The sequence below is a fragment of the Taudactylus pleione genome, unplaced genomic scaffold, assembly GCF_031769625.1.
Source record: "Taudactylus pleione unplaced genomic scaffold, aTauple2 ptg000032l, whole genome shotgun sequence".
NCBI lineage: Eukaryota > Metazoa > Chordata > Amphibia > Anura > Myobatrachidae > Taudactylus > Taudactylus pleione.
Genome location: NW_028284434.1, coordinates 30478247 through 30495783, shown reverse-complemented (window position 1 = coordinate 30495783; position 17537 = coordinate 30478247). Strand labels below are relative to the sequence as shown.

The 17537-nt window shown below is 44.1% G+C and overlaps 1 long non-coding RNA gene across 1 annotated transcript in view; it reads left to right on the top strand.

Moving 5' to 3' along the window:
• The window catches only part of LOC148538996 (uncharacterized), a 59448-nt gene extending 42488 nt beyond the window's left edge, over nucleotides 1-16960 (top strand). Inside the window, exons 5-7 of the long non-coding RNA XR_015871291.1 lie at nucleotides 11990-12049; nucleotides 14168-14267; nucleotides 16695-16960. This is a non-coding gene — a long non-coding RNA (uncharacterized LOC148538996). The remainder of the gene's footprint in view (nucleotides 1-11989; nucleotides 12050-14167; nucleotides 14268-16694) is intronic.
• The last annotated feature ends 577 nt before the right edge of the window (nucleotides 16961-17537 follow it).

Sequence of the window (17537 nt, the reverse complement as noted above, 5' to 3'; positions counted from 1 at the left end):
GTTATTGGTGGCAGGATCTCCAGAGCTCCTGTTACACCACTTGGACCTGACCATTGCACTGCTGCAACGGCACGGCTGGCTAATCAACTGGCAGAAGTCCACTCTAATCCCGTCTCGGAGGATTCTGCATCTTGGAGCCTTATTGGACTCGGGACAGCAAAGGATCTTCGTGACGGAGGACAAGATCTCTGCTTTACAGTCAAGGGTGCGCAGTTGTCTGCACAGCCGCCGGGTGTCCTTACACTCGGCGATGAGGTTACTGGGCTCCATGGTGTCGGTGTTCGACATGGTGGAATACGCCCAGTTTCACTCCAGACCTCTGCAGCACCTGATCCTGTCCAAGTGGAACGGGCTGCCTCAGTCTCTGAAGTTCCAGACGATTGTGCTCACCCCGGAGGTTCGCCTGTCCCTTGCGTGGTGGTTAAAGACGACCCACCTCAACAAGGGACGTCCGTTCTGGGTTCCAAATTGGGTCCTGTTGACAACGGACGCCAGTCTTCGGGGCTGGGGAGCAGTTTCGGGTCCACACTTGTTCCAGGGCAGGTGGACGCCGACAGAAGCGGAGCTTCCAATAAATATCTTGGAACTCCGTGCGGTCTTCAATGCTCTCCTGCAGGCACAGCGGTTTCTCCAGGGTCACCCGGTGCAGGTCCAGTCGGACAATGCTACCACCGTGGCCTACATAAACAGGCAAGGAGGAACTCGCAGTCGGGCGGCTCTCGTAGAGGTCTCTCGGATCCTGGTTTGGGCGGAGCGCAATCTTCCGGCCATATCAGCAGTCTTCATCCCGGGAGTGCTAAATTGGGAGGCGGACTTTCTAAGTCGCCAGGACGTTCATCCAGGGGAATGGTCCCTGCACCCGGACGTTTTTCAACTACTGGTGGACAGGTGGGGTCTTCCAGAAATCGACCTCATGGCGTCCCGGCACAACAACAAGTTGCCGGTGTACGGGTCTCGCACAAGAGACGAAGGGGCGTCTCTGGTGGATGCTCTGTCAGTCCGGTGGACGTTCAGGTTCGCATATCTGTTCCCTCCGGTCTCCCTTCTTCCACGGGTAATCCGGAAATTCAAACAGGAAGGAGGGACGCTCCTGTTGATAGCTCCCGCGTGGCCCAGACGGCACTGGTTCTCAGACCTTCAGGGTCTGTCCGTGGACAGTCCTCTGCGGTTGCCGCTACGACCGGACCTTCTGTCTCAGGGTCCTTGTCTTCACCCGGACCTGACTCGGCTGTCTTTGGCGGCGTGGCTGTTGAGACGGCCATGCTGAGGTCCCGGGGGTTTTCCAGCTCTGTGGTGCGTACCATGTTACGAGCTCGGAAACCGTCTTCCGCGAGGATATACCATCGCGTGTGGCATAAGTTCTTCCAGTGGTGTCGACCGAGAGGTTATGCACCGCGGGAGTTTCGTCTGTCTCGGATTCTCGCCTTCCTGCAAGCGGGACTAGATCATGGGCTTCGCCTTGCTTCTTTGAAGGTACTGGTTTCGGCCCTATCTGTCTAGTTTCACCGTAGGATTGCTACAATCCCGGATGTGCGCACCTTTATGCAAGGTGTTCTCCGTATTCAGCCGCCCTTTGTTCCACCTGTGGCGCCTTGGGATTTGGCTGTGGTCCTGAGGGCTCTCCAAGGACCGCCGTTTGAACCACTGGGCTCAGTGGATATTAAATGGCTAACAGCTAAGACTGTTTTCCTTCTGGCCGTTGCTTCAGCCAGACGTGTTTCTGAGTTAGGGGCTCTTTCTTGTAGACCCCCTTTCTTGGTTTTTCATGGGAACAGGGCAGTGCTCCGCACTCGGCCCGAGCTTCTTCCCAAAGTTGTTTCCCAGTTTCATGTTAACGAGGAAATAGTTGTTCCGGCCTTTAACTCACCGGGTCTTTCCGTGGGTGAGGCCTCTTTGGATGTTGTGCGGGCCTTAAGGACTTATGTTGACCGCACTTCTTCGTTTAGGAAGTCGGACGCTTTGTTGTCCTCTATGGCTTCTGTAAAAAGGGTTGGCCTGCTTCAAAGCAAACTTTGGCAGCCTGGATCCGTATGGCTATTTCTGAAGCTTATCTTCATGAAGGCCTACCGGTCCCTCCTTCTCTGAAGGCTCATTCCACTAGGTCTGTGGGTCCTTCGTGGGCAGCTCGACGTGGTGCCTCGGCAGTTCAGATCTGCAAGGCTGCTACGTGGTCTTCTGTCCATACCTTCGTGAGGTATTACAGGTTTGACACCTTCGCCTCTCAGGATGCTTCCTTCGGGCGGCGGATTCTCCTTTCTGCACAGGAGCGTCCCCACCCTTAAAGGATACTGCTTTGGGACATCCCCAAGGTATCCTGTGGATACCCTATGGACCCTGAAGTAGAAAATATGAGATATGGTAAGAACTTACCCTTGTTATCTCTATTTCTACGAAGTCCATAGGGTTCCACAGGACTCCCGCCCTGTCGCACCTGTGCTGCAGATGGGCTTTGCTCTGGTCACCGGTTTTCCGTCTCCCTCTGGTGAGAATGTGATTCTTGTATGTGTCCAGATCTTTGTTCTCTCTCTTCCTTCTCCTCCTCCGGCCTATGGCTTGGTAACTAACTGAGGTGCCTTGGCCCGGGGGCGGGGTATAGGAGGGGGACCTAGTGCATCCTGGGAGGCTGAAAGCTTAACTCTTTGGTGCCCTGCGACTGACGTCACACCTATACCCCAAGGTATCCTGTGGAACCCTATGGACTTCGTAGAAATAGAGATAACAAGGGTAAGTTCTTACCATATCTCATATTTTCTCCCTTTATTATTTTATTTTCTGGAAAGTGTTAGTAACTGTGTGATTTTTTAACATTATTATATTCTTTGTAACTTTTTGTACATAAGCTTTGAAGACATTCTTGAATTAAACATTAATTCTAGTTCTGGAACTGTGTTTTTATGACTCAAGGCCTCATATGGCTCATGTTACCTATTTTTCTAAGTATTGATAATTGTGTGTGCAGGTGAGAGCAGTAGCTCACCTTATGCTTTAGCATTATATTCTTCTGCTGGTGGCAGTTACCAGGTTTAGTTAAACAAACATGCTGAGGTAACCTAAGAAGTCATGGGCTGCGATTCTCATATTGGCATATCTGGAGGGTCGGCCCGCAGGATGTGTACTTTTTCTATGGTTAATAGGTGGAGGACACCACGTTTGTATAGGTAGAAGACACCATGTTTGTAGTATATTCACATACCACCTCCCATACAGATAAGGGTATTAATGTTAGGACAGTCTGATGATGGAATTCCATGTAAAGAGTAGCTGTGGTGACTTTTGTTGTATGAAGTGGCATTTATAGTTATCATTTAGTTGAATCAAGATTGCCCTTTTAATCTTACTAACTTTTTGGCATCCAGGATTCTGTCCTGGAGGAGCTGACTCTTTTGGGGGTTTACATCCTCTGCATCATCACAATCATGTGACATGTTGAGATCCAGTGTTTAGCCTGATGACTGTATCTAATATGACCATACACTTGAGTGTTGAGAAGGAAATGTTATTACATGGCAGGTCTAAAGAGCATTTGCTGAGAGAGCCCATGTTAGAAATAAGATGATGGCCACACACAGAGGCTAACAACATCATTGGCAAGTAGGATTTCTGCCATGGTGGATCCTAGTAAATAGTTTCTGCCCAAAAAGAGCTACCTCCTCTGTGTGTAGGCAACTGGTGCATTTAAAGAGTGCTTCAGTAATTTGTGTGCAGGGTGTCAGTAAGAGGACTGTAAAGGTCTGGTTACGAATATTTGTGGGCACACATTTAATTTTCTGCATATACTGTATGATTATAATTAATTTATGTACTGTAAATAAACAAAAAAACACATATATAAGTAAAACAAATAATGTGAGAAGAGGCTAAGTATAGTTAAAGAGACAAACTGTAACGTCTTATAACCCAATCAGAATCCTGTATAAAAACAACTATATATTACCCACATAGTTAGACCAAATATATTAAGTACCAAATGTACCCTAAATATATTTCAAACAGAAATATGGTATATATTGAAAATAAAGATCCGAAAAGAGGTTCCCAGAGGGTATATTCAAAGAATAAGAGAAATAATACTTATCAATCAAATGTCTTAAAAAAAAAAAAAAGATTAATCAAACATAGTCGAGAATAACTGATCATTAAGGCCCCTTGGCTTCACCGTATCAAGAGTAACGATCCACTTAGACTCTAATTGGAGCAACCTTTTGTTGCGGTCACCCCCCCTCCCTCACGGTTTCTGGTACATGGTCTTTTATAATGTGTTTTAGGCTAAATAGACTGTCTAGCCTCCACTAAGTGTTTCGCAACCAGCTGATTATTATTATTATTATTATTATTATCCTTTATTTATATGGCGCCACAAGTGTTCCGCAGCGCCTTACATAGTACATAGAACTAATAGGTGAACAAGAAACAAGTAACTTACAGTACATTACAGTGCAGGACAAGGACACAACTTATATACATTGCTGAAATAGTTATTAAAGCACTCACAATAAGCTGCCGGGAGTTGGCAGTCACGTGTTAGGTGCCCTATGGGGAGTAGAGAGTAGAAGAAAATGTAAAGAGAAGCACATGAGGGAAGAGGTCCCTGCTCATGAGAGCTTACATTCTAAAGGGAGGGGCAGACAGACAGGCGTGACACAGAAGGGGAAGATAGGAAGGAAAGAGCATGAGTTGGGTTAGGATGAGTGCTGGAAGGCCTTGATGAAGTAGTGGGTCTTGAGAGCCCGTTTGAAGATTTGTAGAGAGGTGGAGAGTCTGATGGGGAGAGGGAGAGCATTCCAAAGGTAGGGAGCAGCACGGGCAAAATCTCGGATGCAGGAGTGGGAGAAAGTAATCAGTTGGCAAGAGAGGCGGTATGCATTAGTTAAGCGAAGTGGGCGGGCGGGAGTGTGAAGGGAGAGAAGGTCAGAAATGTATGTGGGAGAGGATTTGGTGAGGGCTTTGTAGGCGAATGTAAAAACCTTAAATTGGCATCTGAAGGGGAAGGGGAGCCAGTGTAGGGCTTGAAGGAGAGGGGAAGCAGATGTAGAACGTCTGGAGAGGAAGATGAGCCGAGCAGCAGCATTAAGAACAGATTTTAGTGGAGAGAGGTGAGAGACTGGGAGGCCAGCTAGGAGAAGCTTACAGTAGTCCAATCTGGATATAACCAGTGAGTGGATGAGGGTTTTAGTGGCATCCTGGGTGAGGAAGGGTGTAATCCTGGAGATATTTTTTAGGTGAAAACGGCAGGACCGCGAGAGGTGCTGAATGTGCGGTTTAAAGGAGAGGGAGGAGTCTAGGATAGCTACAAGACAGCGCACTTTGGGGCTAGAGATAGTTGTGCCATCAATAGATAATGAAATTGTGGAAAGTGATGTAGTGGAAGAGGGTGGGAAGATGATCAGCTCAGTCTTAGACATGTTAAGTTTAAGAAAGCGCTGGGACATCCACGAAGAGACAGCAGAGAGACAGTTGGAGATACGGGTAAGGAGCTCAGGGGTGAGCTCAGGGGTGGAAAGGTAAATTTGAGTATCATCTGCATACAGATGATATTGGAGGTCAAAGGAGTTAATGAGTTCACCTAAAGAGGATGTATATAGGGAGAAAAGGAGAGGTCCAAGAACAGAACCTTGGGGAACTCCTACTATTAGTGGAAGTGGAGGGGAAAAGGAGTCATGAGAGGACACAGCGAAGGAACGATCAGAGAGGTAGGAGGAAAGCCAGGAGAGGGCAGTGTCACGTAGACCGAGAGAGTAAAGGATTTGCAGGAGGAGAGGGTGGTCAGTGTCAAATGCAGCAGAGAGGTCAAGGAGAATGAGCAGAGAGTAGTGGCCCTTGGATTTGGCAGCAAGGAGGTGGTTGCTGACTTTTGTGAGGGCAGTTTCAGTAGAGTGGAGAGATCGGAAGCCAGATTGAAATGAGTCAAGGAGGGAGTGGGAGGAAAGAAAGGTGGTAAGGCGGTTGTAGACAATGCGCTCAAGGAGTTTGGAAGCAAAAGGGAGAAGAGAGATGGGTCGATAGTTGGAAAGTATGTTAGGATCAAGGGTAGGTTTTTTAAGAATGGGGGAGACAAGAGCATGTTTGAATGCAGAAGGGACAGTGCCAGATGATAGGGAGAGATTAAGGTGAGCCAGATGGGAACAGGCAGAAGGAGACAGGTGGGAGAGGAGACGGGAAGGGATAGGGTCAAGAGGGGAGGTGGAAGGAGGGGAGGACCAGATGATCTGAGGGTTTCCTGTTTAGAGCTGACCTGATGGATGACCTGTGTAAAGCCATGCATTCTCTAAATGAATGCCAATGTAACATAGCCCACAGGGGCACTTGATCATGTATATTACTGTGAACTGGTGCATGTCAGAACCAAATTAATGGAATATTTATGGCCTGTGTGAGGATGAGAAAACACCTTGTTGTCTATCATGTGTCAGCGGGTTGTACAGCCGACACACTTTTATAACAACCTCCGCTTTTCTTTTTCAATAAAGGAGAATCTGTTACATGTCCAGTGATGTCCGTATGGACTGTCCAGTCCCTGATGTTTATTCCTCTACTGTAGCAAGGCATAATACTCTTTGTTTGAAGCATTTCAAGTCTTTGTCTTTTTGAATGATAGGCCACAAAGTATTCACAGAATTCTGGATAATTTTATGAGATGAATTAAATTTGTGCACCCTGTGTATTCTGTCAAGATTAGAACTTTTAATGCTCTTTTTTTTCAAGGGTTGAGACCTCAGAATAGAGTCAACTTTTTGTTTCGCCTTAGTAAGTACAGCTTCAGCATAGCCCCTTCTTCTAAACTTACAAACAAATCAGGTGAGTGTCATTCATATAGGTGCTCATGTAGAAAAAAATACTAAAAGAAAAAAGGTTAAAAAATAAGTCCAGAAATGAATTCAATAAAGTTACTTGGTCCGAACTTCTTCTGGTTGTCTTTCTTAAAAGCTCTTCAGTACAGGATACATCAATCTTGTATGTCTCAAAACATATTTCGACCACCTTGTGGTCTTTCAAGACCTGGAAAAAGACCACAAGGTGGTTGAAACATGTTGGCAGAGGAGATAAGTGGACCCCTACCCAGGACTAAGATAGAGATTCACACTTCAGGTGGCGGACTGCCTGGGTTTACCATCTGTATCCAATGATGTGTGAGAATTTCTGTCTCGAATACATCTGGTTGGAGTCCATCTTTTAATGCACTTTATGTATGCACTTTTATTGATTCAGTCTTGTGTTTGTCAAAATAAAAATCAGTTTTACACTATCATATCCCCCTTCTACTTTCTTTCTATGATAGGAGTCATACTTCCTAAGAAAGAGGGATATTGAAGGAACTGAATACACACAGTGTTGAGACATACAAGATTGAGTTGAAATAAAAGAAGTTGCTTGTAAGAGTCAGTTCCAATAATTGGAGAAAAAAAATCAAGGTCTGGACCCATACATTCAGGGCTATTGGACAGCAACTGTTGTGTGGCTGCCAGACTGCCTACAAGGGGGAATACTAGTATATTGGCTTGTTATATCTAATGTGCAAAGCCACATATTGTTAGGAATTTCACCAAGATCCTCTAATCTGTTCAAAAGAGACGTTGTATCCTTCAAATACGTTGTCTGTGCTTGTACGCATGGTTGCATGTAAAAGTCAAAATATTTAGAAACGTTGCTGTATAATGATTTCCGAGCAGATATGATCGGGTGTCCTGGGGAGGCCTCTAGATTCTTGTGGATCCTGGGCAGACTGTATAACAAGGGGACTCTAGGATAATCTGTTTTCAAGAAATTATAAACTTCTTCATTAATAATCTTGTTAGAAAAATATTGTCCCAATAGTCCATCCAATTCCTGCTTGTATTCCCCTGTTGGATTGGAATAAAGTTTGATATATACTTCTGCAACAGACAATTGGGACATTAATTCTTTTGTGTACAGCAGGATATCCTGTACAACAATCCCACCCACTTTATCCGCAGGGCGCACAACAATGTCTCTGTATCCATTTAGATCTTTTAATGCCTTCCATTCATCTTTAGATATATTACTGTAAGTCGTATTGTGGATCTTGTGAAACAAAAAGGATAATGCCAAAGCAAGAATAACAAAGTATTTATCTGTGTTTATTAAAAAATAAAAATCACGTTGGCTTTTGGATTCGCTTTTTGAAATGATAATTAAAAGAAAAACGCCTATTTGACCATTTTATTTGATGTGTTATATTAACCAAAGAGACTTATGGTGTTTTCTGACAATACAAAGTCTTCTCAGAAAACAAGGTGTAATGTGTGTGGGTACGGTATATAAAAAGTCTGATGTCGGAATGTGAGGAGCGCTAACGTCGGAAAATGGCCTCAGCTCAAAGGTGAGAAAACCCTCAGCAATAAAGGGGTTAAATAAATATGCTTTGAAAGACACTGTGTACAGTTTCCGGCATACCATGGCTGCCAAGGAATGCTGTCATTTGTAGTTCCCCAGGTTTCAGAATTCTCCAGCAGCCATAGGTATGATGACACTAATGGTACTATGTATGAAATACTAATTTAGACAGGTATGTTATATTATTACAATACAACATTATAGGGAATGGTGTGATGCAGTAATATTATATGCCGGGTGCCATGATAATGCTTGTTACATCTGTAGTATACGTATAACCTCTCTGTGTCATGTATTAATGAACTGTTTGCCTGGTTGTCACATATTTCACTTCTGTCATTTAAAGTGCATCAATTGTCCTTTTAAGTATTAGTCATTAATGTAAGTTATTCATACAATGTATTAATGACCAGTGTAGGGGTAAGGGTGGGGCTGCAGAGCAGTCCAAAGTTCAAATAGGGGAGCCTCACCAACTGCCAGTGAGTAGCAGCCATCTATGTTTGGCAGCGTGTGATATGACAGTTGGTGGGTTCCCCTATTTGAATTTTGGACTGTGCTGCAGCCCCACCTCTGGAGCCGCCACTGGGTAACACTATCTGCCACAAAGAGACCATTTGTGTCACTGGATTTTGTATTGTTAGATAATATCCAATTATTTTCTGACTAAGCAGCATACCTAACCATGTGCTACTATCAGGATTTATAGAGTCTATATTATTTTCCATATATATATCTATATATCTCTTATCTCTATGATGAGAGGTCATCTAGATACAAAAGATAGGTATGGATATATTTGTTGCATAGCCCTAAGAAATATAAGTGACACATATGTTGCTTGTACTAAACTAATACTTAGCAGATTGATGAGAAACATATTTGCATGTAATTATAAATCACACCATATAATCCTATGGGGCCTAATCCAGGCCAGCTGGCTCCATGCAGTAGCTCATAGGTGCCATTATTACATCACAGACACTAGGTGGGAATAAATGGCTGCTGCTGTGTGGGGAGACTCTGATAACGGGTTAGGAAGTCGTGGTTATCTGGAGTGGAGGAAGTACTGGAGCAGCATTATGGCATTTATGATTGTAAAGAGGTTTCTTTTGGTGACACTTCTCATCATGGGGACCCAAGGCCGTCCAATTCCAGCTAAAGGTAATTATTTCTATGAATTTCTATTAGTAAAGATTGCTAAACTATTTTATATAGTATAATAGGCCAATGTATTATAGGAGAGCCCTATAGCTGATGAAACAACTCTATCAAAGCATTTACTCACCCACATTACATGTCACTACAATACAAAGTACCGCTGCAATTCCTGTTCTGGTAACACCATCCCATTATGTCATTGCCAGAGCACATTACATGTCACTACAATACAATTACCGCTGCAATTCCTGTTCTGGTAACACCATCCCATTATGTCATTGCCAGAGCACATTACAAATGCTTTATTCCTGTCATAAGGATTTATTTTATGTATCATACTTGTCTACTCTCCCGGAAGCTACAAGAGGCTCATGTTATTTTGGGTAGCCCCCCGCACCCGCTGATGAGTAGGCACTTCTCCCGCAGCCCGCCCACTTCCTAATGTAGTGAGCAGTATAGGGAGAATAATTCCTGGAATCTGTGGTCTGAGATGATGGGGAGGAGCCTAGTGATGCGATTCTATGATAATCGGGGCCTCATGCTGACCATAGTCTGGCCTCGCCCCCACCAGCGCCCACATGCATCTTCTCTCCTGGCTTCTCCCAGAGAGGAAACCTCAAAAGTAGGTAAGTATGAGCAGTATTAGAGAAAATAGTGTTAAGAATTTAAGCAAATAATATAACATATATAAGTTGCATATGATATATACTGTATAATATATAATGTTATATGTGATGTTTGTTTATGTAGGTGCATTGCAGCGATTTTTGAAACTGTATATTGACAATTTCTTTTATTTTATAAAGAATATCCAAATATTGGATTTCCTTTCCTCTGCGCCTGCACAAGGCTGCTAATGTGTATACAAAACCACCAAGACTGGCCGCCTAAGCAGTATGTTATTATTACCGACCTGGGCCAGTATGCCTCACCAATGTGATTCTGAAATGCAGGTGGGAAAAAATGACAATCATCAGCAGGGATGCGCTGGGCTGGGGCCATACATCATGGGGGCAATGTCGTGAGTCACAGAGTGTTGTGAGTCACAGAGCGTGGCATCATGGCACACCCCTGCCTCTCTTCATGCCGGCCGAGCAGAGCACTGGGAGATGGAGCTGCTCAGCCAAGCTTTTGGACTAGACCAGCAGATCAGGGCATCGGCCCTTCTGGCATTTGCCAGACGTGCCAGATGGCCAGTCCAGCCCTGGTCATCCCCATAACATATATAACCCACCTACACAGCAATTTCCATGCAATCACATGGTGGCTGTATACAATATGTTGTCTGGGACATAGTAAACTGGCAATGAGCTGGTTATATCACAACCTTCACAATGAGGAATACACTGTATTAGCAGCTCCTTCCCCTGAGGGTGTTACTTAGTAAGATCTCCTGGATGAAAATACACTGAGATGCTCTCAGGGCTTGTTCATGTGATGTGTTATACTCACAGGTGGTTCCCTATAAGTGACCACAAGGAACCTTATTTGGAAATGCATGTAGCCATAGGGATCACTATGCCACAGGGATCATTGTGCCATATAATTAGTGCAGGAAAATGGCACTGATCATCTCATTTGAAATCTGAAATGCATTTTTGTACCTTTGTTTCAGTCAATGTCAAGTAGTCATAGGGTCTGTGTGGCCTCATGGCTGTCTGCTTTTCCAAAGTACATAGTACCCTATACATGCCCACTAAATTATTATTTCCTTTAACACTGACACATACACATACCCCCCCACACACACACATACTACCCCCCCACATACACACACACATAACCCCCAACACACACATCAAATTTAGTTGTAAATTTAAAAAAAAATTTAAATAAAAGTGAATACAAGCAAAGACAATCATATATAATATCACAATATAAAATACAATATTAAAATCTACTTACATAAATCCTGTACCAGAGGATTTATGTAAGTAAATGCCTTAGACCAGCCCTAGAAAATGTCTCTGAGTCTGTCTGCTGGCTGCTGTTCTCATCCTCAGTGAGTCACATCAGGCTAAGTAACGGGATAGGGAAGCTTACATTGGTCTCCTCCAATCAGGTCTCAGCATACACTCCTCTGACACTTATGTTCTGACATGTTATTGATGGAATTAGGGATTGGAATCAGCCACACAACAGTGATTGGTGCCATCTGAGGGTGAGAAAGAGGTGACTACAATGTCAAAAAAAGGTTTCAGACTAGTAATGCACTGGCACTGCCATCCTAGTCTGAATCCTCTTTTGCAATTTTAGTATCAAGCTCCTTCTCCCCCTCTCTAGTGCTGTAGTTGTTTCCTCCTGTGCACTTCAGGATTGGTTGGAGAGTGCAATGTATTCATTTATTGCATTAAGTATTATGGTGTCAGCAGATGGGCACCAGGTCCCCTTGGACAACCAGGCCCTAAGCGCCTGCCTGTGCCACCTTGTCAGTAATCCAGCTTTGTATATAATGTATGCATTTCTGTTTATTTTAAAGGACCGGCAATAGATACAGTGGAACATTCCATTACAAAAAGGAGCTTGGACTGGGATATAGGTATAGTAATTATTTTATTTTCTGCCCTGCCCCAGTTCTCTTGCTGCAAAAGTCTAAATGAAAATATTTACCTTGTTGGCTGGAAATTACATTATTAGTCCTCTAAACTGTACATAATTCCTATATGGGTGCTTATGGTAGATGCCACCTCAGGCAGCAAACCAGCTCTACAGGTGGTACACATAGGTCTGTACATGTCACTGACTGCTGGGTACACACTTGTTCAATCCACGGCAGATCAGACCACAGATCGGACTGTTTATACAATCCTACTGCAGACCTGCTCGCAGATTCTACATCCAATCCTCGTTACTCACCTGTCCAATTTTTCAGCAGACCTCCAATCCGTGTCTGCTAAAACAGTCTACTATAAAAATACATTCGGCTGTGCAGGAAAGGGGATTTATTAATGAGGAATTAAATTAATTATAATGGTGAAGAGAAGGAGGTTGAGAATTAATAATATGACTATTGGATGGGGGCAATATTTCAGGTTTCCAAAAACAACAAAATACAACTGCGTGGGTTCCCCCCACAGAGGCATAACCAGCCCCGGGCTCTTTGAGCTGGTCTTGGTTAAAAAAAGCAGGGAATAAAATGTGTAGGGGTCCCCCATATTTGATGAACCAGCACCAGGCTCTTAGAGCTGGCACTGGTTCTACAATATGAGGAACAAAACAAGTAGGGGTCCCCCATACTTTCAGAATCAGCACCAGGTTCAGCTAGCAGGGGTTAATGCCACAGCCAGGGGACACACTTGACAAGGTCCCTCTGGCCAAAGAATTCATCCCCCCCATACTAGTCAGCCCAGGATGGGGATTCCTGGGAAAGTGGGGACCCCCCCAATAAAGAGGTGCCCTCTCCCCAGTGCACCCAAGGCCATGGCTGAAGCCTGGGGCTATCCCCGGCACCCCTGGGCTACGGGTGCCGAGTTGATAGTCCACTACTAAAAGTGTAATATTGTCTTATACAGGTGGAACTACAGGTCCCAGGAACCCTCCACAAATGCTGGTACTTGGAGAACTACAAGTACCAGCAGATTGTGGCATTAAAGGCACGCTGGTACCTATTGTACCACTGTAAAAAAATATTAAAATGAAAACACAACATAACATTGAATGTTTTAATAGTTTATTTCACTGCACCTTCACCTAAGGGGCAGGGGCCTTTAAGGTCTTTTGCATGGCCGCTGTCTACCCAGGACTTCTTATGCGTCTTCACCTGGAGGGCAACGGCCTTTAAGCTCTTTTGCATGTCTGCCAACGAACTGGGGCTTCCCTGGCATTTCACCTTTCAGGAGCTGTTCCTCGCTACCTCTCTGCCTCCGGACTGACTCCTGCTGCCTTGCGCTGGCTAATATTAGCCGGCACAAGGGAGCGGGTCGATTACACGGTGAGCCGTGACTGGTTCACGTTGGCCATCTTGAATTTCAAAAATTGCACTGCGACATCATTTTTTAAATGGGAAGCCACGCTGCATTGAGTTTGACGACGTTGCCCATGCTGCCACCACTGCTATGCCGCTGTAGCACCGTCGCCGGATCCCGCACCACCGCTATGCTGATGGTGTGTTGGGTTCCCAGGGCTAGAGATTGCTCGCTAGCTACACACTACACCATTGGTTGCCTGGTTGGCGGTCGGGTCTCCTAGTTTTTAAGCATTTTTAAAAACCAGGAGACCCGACAGGCATCCAGGATCACATCTGCGGGTCTGTCGGCAGCAAGTACACACTTGTCCAATGTCGGGCAGACTCGTCAGTCGGGAGTCAGATCTACCGAAAATTGGACAAGTATTGTTCAGTTTCTGAATTACACAAGATTCAGCCATTCTTAGACTGGCCATAAATAACCACACGCGATAGGCTGACAGCAGTGATACAGTAGCGTTGTCCACCTTCTCATTATCGGCACATCAGCTGGGTTCAGGCTACACGTGCTGCGGTACCAGGCCATCTGCCAGATATCAGCTGCAGTGTCACAGCATATATAGGCACCTTACACAAATCCCAGTCTTACAGATATGATGTGTCTCTCTATATGTAATATTTTCCCATATCCATTTTCTCTATACACATGTAGCAGTTTATCACATGTCTCTCTCATCTTTCTTTCCTGAACAGTTATACCGCATCGGAGAATCCTAGCAAAGGTGACGGTGGCTGGTACCTTTTTCTTCGGCATCGCTATATGCTCAGGAGCATGGATTTTCTTCCGCATCTTGTAAGTTACTAACAGTCTCTACACATTATATTACATTTTATAGGCTCTCTAACCTCAAATATCTGTAAGACCACCTGTCACTTATACACAGTGAGGAAACCGCTTCGCAGATTTAACCAATATTCATAAGGATGCAGCCTAACACAACAGGAACTATTGCCTTGTGACCATTGGTCATGAGGTGCCTCAGTGATGTCATTAGTACCCAATGAATTGATAGGCTGCATTCCCATGCATTTTGGTTTAACCATCAAATGGCTGCCTCCAATATAAATAGGTGACTGATACACTTTAATTATGTCTAGTACAGGAGGACACATCTGCTAGATTTAAGCTGGGTACACACTATATGATCTAACATCCAATATATCCTTCAGAGGTGGTTCAGAGCGATATATCGTACACATCGTATAGTGTGTATGCCCAATCCATTGTTCCCGGCCTTCGTTCATTGAATCATGCCATCTGCCGTACTGCACATCACGTGGGACGATTCTATGGCAGGTGTAGTGTGGTCACAAGCAGAATGTAGCAATACGTTGCGCTGTCGTTTGGCGAAGCTTGTAGTGTGTATGGCGCCGCAATGTATCATTACATCACGAGATTGCACCACCGTAAGGTGTGTAACCAGCATAAGATTATGTTATCTCTCTTGTCAGGAGATGGATAACTAAGAGTCAGTGACTGCTTCCCATGGCATATTATCCCTATATGTGCCAGTTACACATGATGGCACAGACACATATGGATTAGGATGGTAAGATGGAGTCCTTTATGGCGGGAGTTCATTGTAGTGTTTATGATTAGAGGAGCTGAACAATTGTGGGTGGATCAGGACATTCCATGCAAGCTAATGGCAGTAATGCACTTATATCTGTACACGGATGTAATAACCAGGCGTTGTGTAGTAGGACAAATTATACTAATAAACTTCAAGGGGTGGAGAGTGAACATTTTTGGAGGTTTTGAGTATTTGGGGACTATTTAACAAATAACATTTGCTGGATATCCCACTGAAAACATCCTTTTTTGGGGGTACCTACAAATAATAAGCTTCACCTGAATGTAACATTGAGGGATCGCAACACATATCTATATTTCCGACAGCAGAAGCAGCTCCCTATGGGGCTGCCTGACTGTCATATTACCCAAGCTCCATACTGCAAAGTACTCCAGAGCTTAGTAGTGGCAGCTAATGTCATCTTTAGATGGTGGTGATTCCCAGAGACCCGCTGCTTCCTATGGGAAGGAGGTCAGGAGTTGTGAATTGGATCCCTCCGCTGTGGACGCACTGAGTGCCCTGCGGCAATGCACATGCATGATTTCAGGTTACGCATGCATAGTCAGCCGGCGATTCCATGGTAAATAACACTGCTATGCGGTAACAGCTACTTTTCAGGGCAGCTGTCCCAGAACCAGAGCAATCCTGAATTCCTCTGGTAATTAAGTATCCCCTGCCGCAACCCATGGGGATTAGATACTTACTCATCAGGGGTCATCTGTCTTCTGATGATGAATATGCCTCTTACACTCAAATCTGTCTGGAATATGTGAAATTCAGGGGCGGATCTAGACTGTTCTTTTAGGGGGGCGTCTAATGACTATGACTCCTCCTCTTCCTGTATTGGTACCTCCCCTTTCTGTTACCAATGCCTCCCCTTTACAGTTTTTTTTTGTGGCCATATTTATTATTACAATGTATATATTTACTGTATGTATTCACTATGTGTGAATACACAGTTTGAGCACCAGCAGCCATCTCTCTGCTCCCCCCTCCTCCAGCTCCCCACACCAATTCCTTGCTCCCCCCTTCCCCAGCCATCTCTCTGCACCCCTGTTCCCCATGCCCCTGTAGTAGTGCCCATATAGTAATGTCCCCATAGTAATGCCCCTGTAGTAGTTCCCATATGGAAATGACCCCATAGTAATGCCCCTGCAGCGCCCATATGGTAATACCCTATTAATAATGCCCCTGTAGTGCCCTTATAGTAATGCCCCATTGTGCGCTTATAGTAATGCCCCTGTACTGTCCTTATAGTAATGCCCCCTGTAGTGCCCTTATAGTAATGCCCTTATAGTAATGCCCTTATAATAATGCCGCCTGTAGTGTCCTTATAATAATGCCCCCTGTAGTGCCCTTAAAGTAATGACCCTTGTAGTGCCCTTATAGTAATGCCGTCTGTAGTGCCCTAATAGTAATGCCCCCTGTAGTGCCCTTTTTTATATATATATATATATATATATAGTAATGCCCCCTGTAGTGCCTTATAGTAATGCCCCTGTAGTGCCCATATATATATAGTAATGCCCCCTGTAGTGCGTTATAGTAATGCCCTTGTAGTGCTCAACTACTATAACGACCCGCGATCAACGGGATAATCCATGTTTTTCCTATTCTGCACTTATATTTCTCATGATTTCTTTTAGGATCAAAAGCCCATGAACATTCTGAGGAAGAGACTGAAACAACAAGTCACACCGTCGGAAAGCAGCAGAAGCAGAAGCAGAAATTACCAAAAATTGGCAAAACAGCAAAAGCACAAATCAAGAAAATGAACATCAAAAATATCAAACCAAAAATTACCAAAATAAAAAAAATGAAATTAAAGACACCTAAATTCCTTAAAAAATTTCAGCGTTAAAAAAAAAAAAACACCCCCGGGTATGATTTGGCATAATTGGGCAAAATTGGCATCATTTATTATTTTTATTCATCATTTTTATTTTGTTTTTAATTAATTAAAACACAATTATTCCCTATATATAATTGATGGAATAAAGAAAGATCTTTGTGTTTATAAAATATGTTGAGTGTATTTGTGAAGCCTTGTGCTGATCGTGCTCCTCTCACTACATAGAAAAATGATGAGGTGGTGGGAAGAGGGACAAAGGGGTAAAAATCCTGCCTTGTATTTGAGCTACTATGTCCCTAAGTGTGGACACCTTTATACATGAAGGTGATGTTTGTCAGACCTGTTAGAGATCAATGCACTCGGTATTATCTTCTCTCACTATTAATCATGCTGCTGTACTAGGACCCACAGTCAGGGAGGCATGATATGGTATAGGGATTGGAAATCTGACAGGTAACAATGTAGTATTTTAAATGCCAGTCAAAACCAATGTATGGTAAATGCTGTGTTTTAAGACTGCAAGCCAATGTTGATACCCATCGTTGACCATTAGTTTTGAAATAAACTCAAAACCGACAGTTCGTAAATTTACCCCAAAGTCTCTTTTAGGCATAAGGCTTCCTAGGCAGTTTCTGTG